The sequence below is a fragment of the Vitis vinifera genome, chromosome 6 (assembly GCF_030704535.1).
Source record: "Vitis vinifera cultivar Pinot Noir 40024 chromosome 6, ASM3070453v1".
Classification (NCBI taxonomy): domain Eukaryota; kingdom Viridiplantae; phylum Streptophyta; class Magnoliopsida; order Vitales; family Vitaceae; genus Vitis; species Vitis vinifera.
This window is the reverse complement of record NC_081810.1, coordinates 11849950-11857313: the sequence shown is the minus strand read 5'-3', so window position 1 is coordinate 11857313 and position 7364 is coordinate 11849950.

Here is a 7364-nt window from a genome sequence, read left to right as displayed (position 1 = left end):
CATGCGAGTACCGGGAAAAGGTAGAATCCGTGCGAGTCTCGAAAAACTGTTCGGGTGACTACCGGAAATGGGTCCAATCAATGTGAGAACCGAAAAATGGTAGAATCCGGGCGAGTACCCGTAAATGGTAGAATCCGTGCGATTATCGAAAAACTGTTCGGGTGTGTAGCGAAAAATGGTCCAATCAGTGTGATTACCGAAAAATGGTCGAATCCGTGCGAGTACCGGGAAAAGGTAGAATCCGTGCGACTATCGAAAAACTGTTCGGGTGCCTACCGGAAATCGGTCCAATCAATGTGAGTACCGAAAAATGGTAGAATCCGGGCGAGTACCCGTAAATGGTAGAATCCTTGCGATTATCGAAAAACTGTTCGGGTGTGTAGCGAAAAATGGTCCAATCAGTGTGAGTACCGAAAAATGGTCGAATCCGTGCGAGTACCGGGAAAAGGTAGAATCCGTGCGACTATCGAAAAACTGTTCGGGTGTGTACCGAAAAATGGTCCAATCAGTGTGAGTACCGAAAAATGTTCGAATCCGTGCGAGTACCTGGAAAAGGTAGAATCCGTGCGACTATCGAAAAACTGTTCGGTTGACTACCGGAAATGGGTCCAATCAATGTGAGTACCGAAAAATGGTAGAATCCGGGCGACTACCCGTAAATGGTAGAATCCGTGCGAGTATCGAAAAACTGTTCGGGTGCCTACCGGAAATGGGTCCAATCAATGTGAGAACCGAAAAATGGTAGAATCCGGGCGAGTACCCATAAATGGTAGAATCCTTGCGATTATCGAAAAACTGTTCGGGTGTGTAGCGAATAATGGTCCAATCAGTGTGAGTACCGAAAAATGGTCGAATCCGTGCGAGTACCGGGAAAAGGTAGAATCCGTGCGACTATCGAAAAACTGTTCGGGTGTGTACCGAAAAATGGTCCATTCAGTGTGAGTACCGAAAAATGGTCGAATCCGTGCGAGTACCGGGAAAAGGTAGAATCCGTGCGATTATCGAAAAACTGTTCGGGTGACTACCGGAAATGGGTCCAATCAATGTGAGAACCGAAAAATGGTAGAATCCGGGCGACTAACCGTAAATGGTAGAATCCGTGCGATTATCGAAAAACTGTTCGGGTGAGTACCGAAAAATGGTCCAATCAGTGTGACTACCGAAAAATGGTCGAATCCATGCGAGTACCGGGAAAAGGTAGAATCCGTGCGAGTCTCGAAAAACTGTTCGGGTGACTACCGGAAATGGGTCCAATCAATGTGAGAACCGAAAAATGGTAGAATCCGGGCGACTACCCGTAAATGGTAGAATCCGTGCGATTATCGAAAAACTGTTCGGGTGTGTAGCGAAAAATGGTCCAATCAGTGTGATTACCGAAAAATGGTCGAATCCGTGCGAGTACCGGGAAAAGGTAGAATCCGTGCGACTATCGAAAAACTGTTCGGGTGCCTACCGGAAATCGGTCCAATCAATGTGAGTACCGAAAAATGGTAGAATCCGGGCGAGTACCCGTAAATGGTAGAATCCTTGCGATTATCGAAAAACTGTTCGGGTGTGTAGCGAAAAATGGTCCAATCAGTGTGAGTACCGAAAAATGGTCGAATCCGTGCGAGTACCGGGAAAAGGTAGAATCCGTGCGACTATCGAAAAACTGTTCGGGTGTGTACCGAAAAATGGTCCAATCAGTGTGAGTACCGAAAAATGGTCGAATCCGTGCGAGTACCGGGAAAAGGTAGAATCCGTGCGACTATCGAAAAACTGTTCGGGTGACTACCGGAAATGGGTCCAATCAATGTGAGTACCGAAAAATGGTAGAATCCGGGCGAGTACCCATAAATGGTAGAATCCTTGCGATTATCGAAAAACTGTTCGGGTGTGTAGCGAATAATGGTCCAATCAGTGTGAGTACCGAAAAATGGTCGAATCCGTGCGAGTACCGGGAAAAGGTAGAATCCGTGCGACTATCGAAAAACTGTTCGGGTGTGTACCGAAAAATGGTCCATTCAGTGTGAGTACCGAAAAATGGTCGAATCCGTGCGAGTACCGGGAAAAGGTAGAATCCGTGCGATTATCGAAAAACTGTTCGGGTGACTACCGGAAATGGGTCCAATCAATGTGAGAACCGAAAAATGGTAGAATCCGGGCGACTAACCGTAAATGGTAGAATCCGTGCGATTATCGAAAAACTGTTCGGGTGAGTACCGAAAAATGGTCCAATCAGTGTGACTACCGAAAAATGGTCGAATCCATGCGAGTACCGGGAAAAGGTAGAATCCGTGCGAGTCTCGAAAAACTGTTCGGGTGACTACCGGAAATGGGTCCAATCAATGTGAGAACCGAAAAATGGTAGAATCCGGGCGACTACCCGTAAATGGTAGAATCCGTGCGATTATCGAAAAACTGTTCGGGTGTGTAGCGAAAAATGGTCCAATCAGTGTGATTACCGAAAAATGGTCGAATCCGTGCGAGTACCGGGAAAAGGTAGAATCCGTGCGACTATCGAAAAACTGTTCGGGTGCCTACCGGAAATCGGTCCAATCAATGTGAGTACCGAAAAATGGTAGAATCCGGGCGAGTACCCGTAAATGGTAGAATCCTTGCGATTATCGAAAAACTGTTCGGGTGTGTAGCGAAAAATGGTCCAATCAGTGTGAGTACCGAAAAATGGTCGAATCCGTGCGAGTACCGGGAAAAGGTAGAATCCGTGCGACTATCGAAAAACTGTTCGGGTGTGTACCGAAAAATGGTCCAATCAGTGTGAGTACCGAAAAATGTTCGAATCCGTGCGAGTACCTGGAAAAGGTAGAATCCGTGCGACTATCGAAAAACTGTTCGGTTGACTACCGGAAATGGGTCCAATCAATGTGAGTACCGAAAAATGGTAGAATCCGGGCGACTACCCGTAAATGGTAGAATCCGTGCGAGTATCGAAAAACTGTTCGGGTGCCTACCGGAAATGGGTCCAATCAATGTGAGAACCGAAAAATGGTAGAATCCGGGCGACTACCCGTAAATGGTAGAATCCGTGCGAGTATCGATAAACTGTTCGGGTGTGTACCGAAAAATGGTCCAATCAGTGTGAGTACCGAAAAATGGTCGAATCCGTGCGAGTACCGGGAAAAGGTAGAATCCGTGCGACTATCGAAAAACTGTTCGGGTGTGTACCGAAAAATGGTCCATTCAGTGTGAGTACCGAAAAATGGTCGAATCCGTGCGAGTACCGGGAAAAGGTAGAATCCGTGCGACTATCGAAAAACTGTTCGGGTGTGTACCGAAAAATGGTCCATTCAGTGTGAGTACCGAAAAATGGTCGAATCCGTGCGAGTACCGGGAAAAGGTAGAATCCGTGCGATTATCGAAAAACTGTTCGGGTGACTACCGGAAATGGGTCCATTCAATGTGAGAACCGAAAAATGGTAGAATCCGGGCGACTACCCGTAAATGGTAGAATCCGTGCGATTATCGAAAAACTGTTCGGGTGAGTACCGAAAAATGGTCCAATCAGTGTGACTACCGAAAAATGGTCGAATCCATGCGAGTACCGGGAAAAGGTAGAATCCGTGCGAGTCTCGAAAAACTGTTCGGGTGACTACCGGAAATGGGTCCAATCAATGTGAGAACCGAAAAATGGTAGAATCCGGGCGACTACCCGTAAATGGTAGAATCCGTGCGATTATCGAAAAACTGTTCGGGTGTGTAGCGAAAAATGGTCCAATCAGTGTGATTACCGAAAAATGGTCGAATCCGTGCGAGTACCGGGAAAAGGTAGAATCCGTGCGAGTATCGAAAAACTGTTCGGGTGCCTACCGGAAATGGGTCCTATCAATGTGAGTACCGAAAAATGGTAGAATCCGGGCGACTACCGGTAAATGGTAGAATCCGTGCGAGTATCGAAAAACTGTTCGGGTGAGTACCGAAAAATGGTCCAATCAGTGTGAGTACCGAAAAATGGTCGAATCCGTGCGAGTACCGGGAAAAGGTAGAATCCGTGCGACTATCGAAAAACTGTTCGGGTGACTACCGGAAATGGGTCCAATCAATGTGAGAACCGAAAAATGGTAGAATCCGGGCGACTACCCGTAAATGGTAGAATCCGTGCGATTATCGAAAAACTGTTCGGGTGTGTACCGAAAAATGGTCCAATCAGTGTGAGTACCGAAAAATGGTCGAATCCGTGCGAGTACCGGGAAAAGGTAGAATCCGTGCGACTATCGAAAAACTGTTCGGGTGACTACCGGAAATGGGTCCAATCAATGTGAGTACCGAAAAATGGTAGAATCCGGGCGACTACCCGTAAATGGTAGAATCCGTGCGAGTATCGAAAAACTGTTCGGGTGAGTACCGAAAAATGGTCCAATAAGTGTGACTACCGAAAAATGGTCGAATCCGTGCGACTACCCGTAAATGGTAGAATCCGTGCGATTATCGAAAATCTGTTCGGGTGTGTAGCGAAAAATGGTCCAATCAGTGTGAGTACCGAAAAATGGTCGAATCCGTGCGAGTACCGGGAAAAGGTAGAATCCGTGCGAGTATCGAAAAACTATTCGGGTGCCTACCGGAAATGGGTCCAATCAATGTGAGAACCGAAAAATGGTAGAATCCGGGCGACTACCCGTAAATGGTAGAATCCGTGCGATTATCGAAAAACTGTTCGGGTGTGTAGCGAAAAATGGTCCAATAAGTGTGACTACCGAAAAATGGTCGAATCCGTGCGACTACCCGTAAATGGTAGAATCCGTGCGATTATCGAAAATCTGTTCGGGTGTGTAGCGAAAAATGGTCCAATCAGTGTGAGTACCGAAAAATGGTCGAATCCGTGCGAGTACCGGGAAAAGGTAGAATCCGTGCGAGTATCGAAAAACTATTCGGGTGCCTACCGGAAATGGGTCCAATCAATGTGAGAACCGAAAAATGGTAGAATCCGGGCGACTACCCGTAAATGGTAGAATCCGTGCGATTATCGAAAAACTGTTCGGGTGTGTACCGAAAAATGGTCCAATCAGTGTGACTACCGAAAAATGGTCGAATCCGTGCGAGTACCGGGAAAAGGTAGAATCCGTGCGAGTATCGAAAAACTGTTCGGGTGACTACCGGAAATGGGTCCAATCAATGTGAGAACCGAAAAATGGTAGAATCCGGGCGACTACCCGTAAATGGTAGAATCCGTGCGATTATCGAAAAACTGTTCGGGTGTGTACCGAAAAATGGTCCAATCAGTGTGAGTACCGAAAAATGGTCGAATCCGTGCGAGTACCGGGAAAAGGTAGAATCCGTGCGACTATCGAAAAACTGTTCGGGTGACTACCGGAAATGGGTCCAATCAATGTGAGTACCGAAAAATGGTAGAATCCGGGCGACTACCCGTAAATGGTAGAATCCGTGCGAGTATCGAAAAACTGTTCGGGTGAGTACCGAAAAATGGTCCAATAAGTGTGACTACCGAAAAATGGTCGAATCCGTGCGACTACCCGTAAATGGTAGAATCCGTGCGATTATCGAAAATCTGTTCGGGTGTGTAGCGAAAAATGGTCCAATCAGTGTGAGTACCGAAAAATGGTCGAATCCGTGCGAGTACCGGGAAAAGGTAGAATCCGTGCGAGTATCGAAAAACTATTCGGGTGCCTACTGGAAATGGGTCCAATCAATGTGAGAACCGAAAAATGGTAGAATCCGGGCGACTACCCGTAAATGGTAGAATCCGTGCGAGTATCGAAAAACTGTTCGGGTGTGTACCGAAAAATGGTCCAATCAGTGTGAGTACCGAAAAATGGTCGAATCCGTGCGAGTACCGGGAAAAGGTAGAATCCGTGCGACTATCGAAAAACTGTTCGGGTGTGTACCGAAAAATGGTCCATTCAGTGTGAGTACCGAAAAATGGTCGAATCCGTGCGAGTACCGGGAAAAGGTAGAATCCGTGCGATTATCGAAAAACTGTTCGGGTGACTACCGGAAATGGGTCCAATCAATGTGAGAACCGAAAAATGGTAGAATCCGGGCAACTACCCATAAATGGTAGAATCCTTGCGATTATCGAAAAACTGTTCGGGTGTGTACCGAAAAATGGTCCAATCAGTGTGAGTACCGAAAACTGGTCGAATCCGTGCGAGTACCGGGAAAAGGTAGAATCCGTGCGACTATCGAAAAACTGTTCGGGTGACTACCGGAAATGGGTCCAATCAATGTGAGTACCGAAAAATGGTAGAATCCGGGCGAGTACCCATAAATGGTAGAATCCTTGCGATTATCGAAAAACTGTTCGGGTGTGTAGCGAATAATGGTCCAATCAGTGTGAGTACCGAAAAATGGTCGAATCCGTGCGAGTACCGGGAAAAGGTAGAATCCGTGCGACTATCGAAAAACTGTTCGGGTGTGTACCGAAAAATGGTCCATTCAGTGTGAGTACCGAAAAATGGTCGAATCCGTGCGAGTACCGGGAAAAGGTAGAATCCGTGCGATTATCGAAAAACTGTTCGGGTGACTACCGGAAATGGGTCTAATCAATGTGAGAACCGAAAAATGGTAGAATCCGGGCGACTACCCGTAAATGGTAGAATCCGTGCGATTATCGAAAAACTGTTCGGGTGAGTACCGAGAAATGGTCCAATCAGTGTGACTACCGAAAAATGGTCGAATCCATGCGAGTACCGGGAAAAGGTAGAATCCGTGCGAGTCTCGAAAAACTGTTCGGGTGACTACCGGAAATGGGTCCAATCAATGTGAGAACCGAAAAATGGTAGAATCCGGGCGACTACCCGTAAATGGTAGAATCCGTGCGATTATCGAAAAACTGTTCGGGTGTGTAGCGAAAAATGGTCCAATCAGTGTGATTACCGAAAAATGGTCGAATCCGTGCGAGTACCGGGAAAAGGTAGAATCCGTGCGACTATCGAAAAACTGTTCGGGTGTGTACCGAAAAATGGTCCAATCAGTGTGAGTACCGAAAAATGTTCGAATCCGTGCGAGTACCTGGAAAAGGTAGAATCCGTGCGACTATCGAAAAACTGTTGGGTTGACTACCGGAAATGGGTCCAATCAATGTGAGTACCGAAAAATGGTAGAATCCGGGCGACTACCCGTAAATGGTAGAATCCGTGCGAGTATCGAAAAACTGTTCGGGTGCCTACCGGAAATGGGTCCAATCAATGTGAGAACCGAAAAATGGTAGAATCCGGGCGACTACCCGTAAATGGTAGAATCCGTGCGAGTATCGAAAAACTGTTCGGGTGTGTACCGAAAAATGGTCCAATCAGTGTGAGTACCGAAAAATGGTCGAATCCGTGCGAGTACCGGGAAAAGGTAGAATCCGTGCGACTATCGAAAAACTGTTCGGGTGTGTACCGAAAAATGGTCCATTCAGTGTGAGT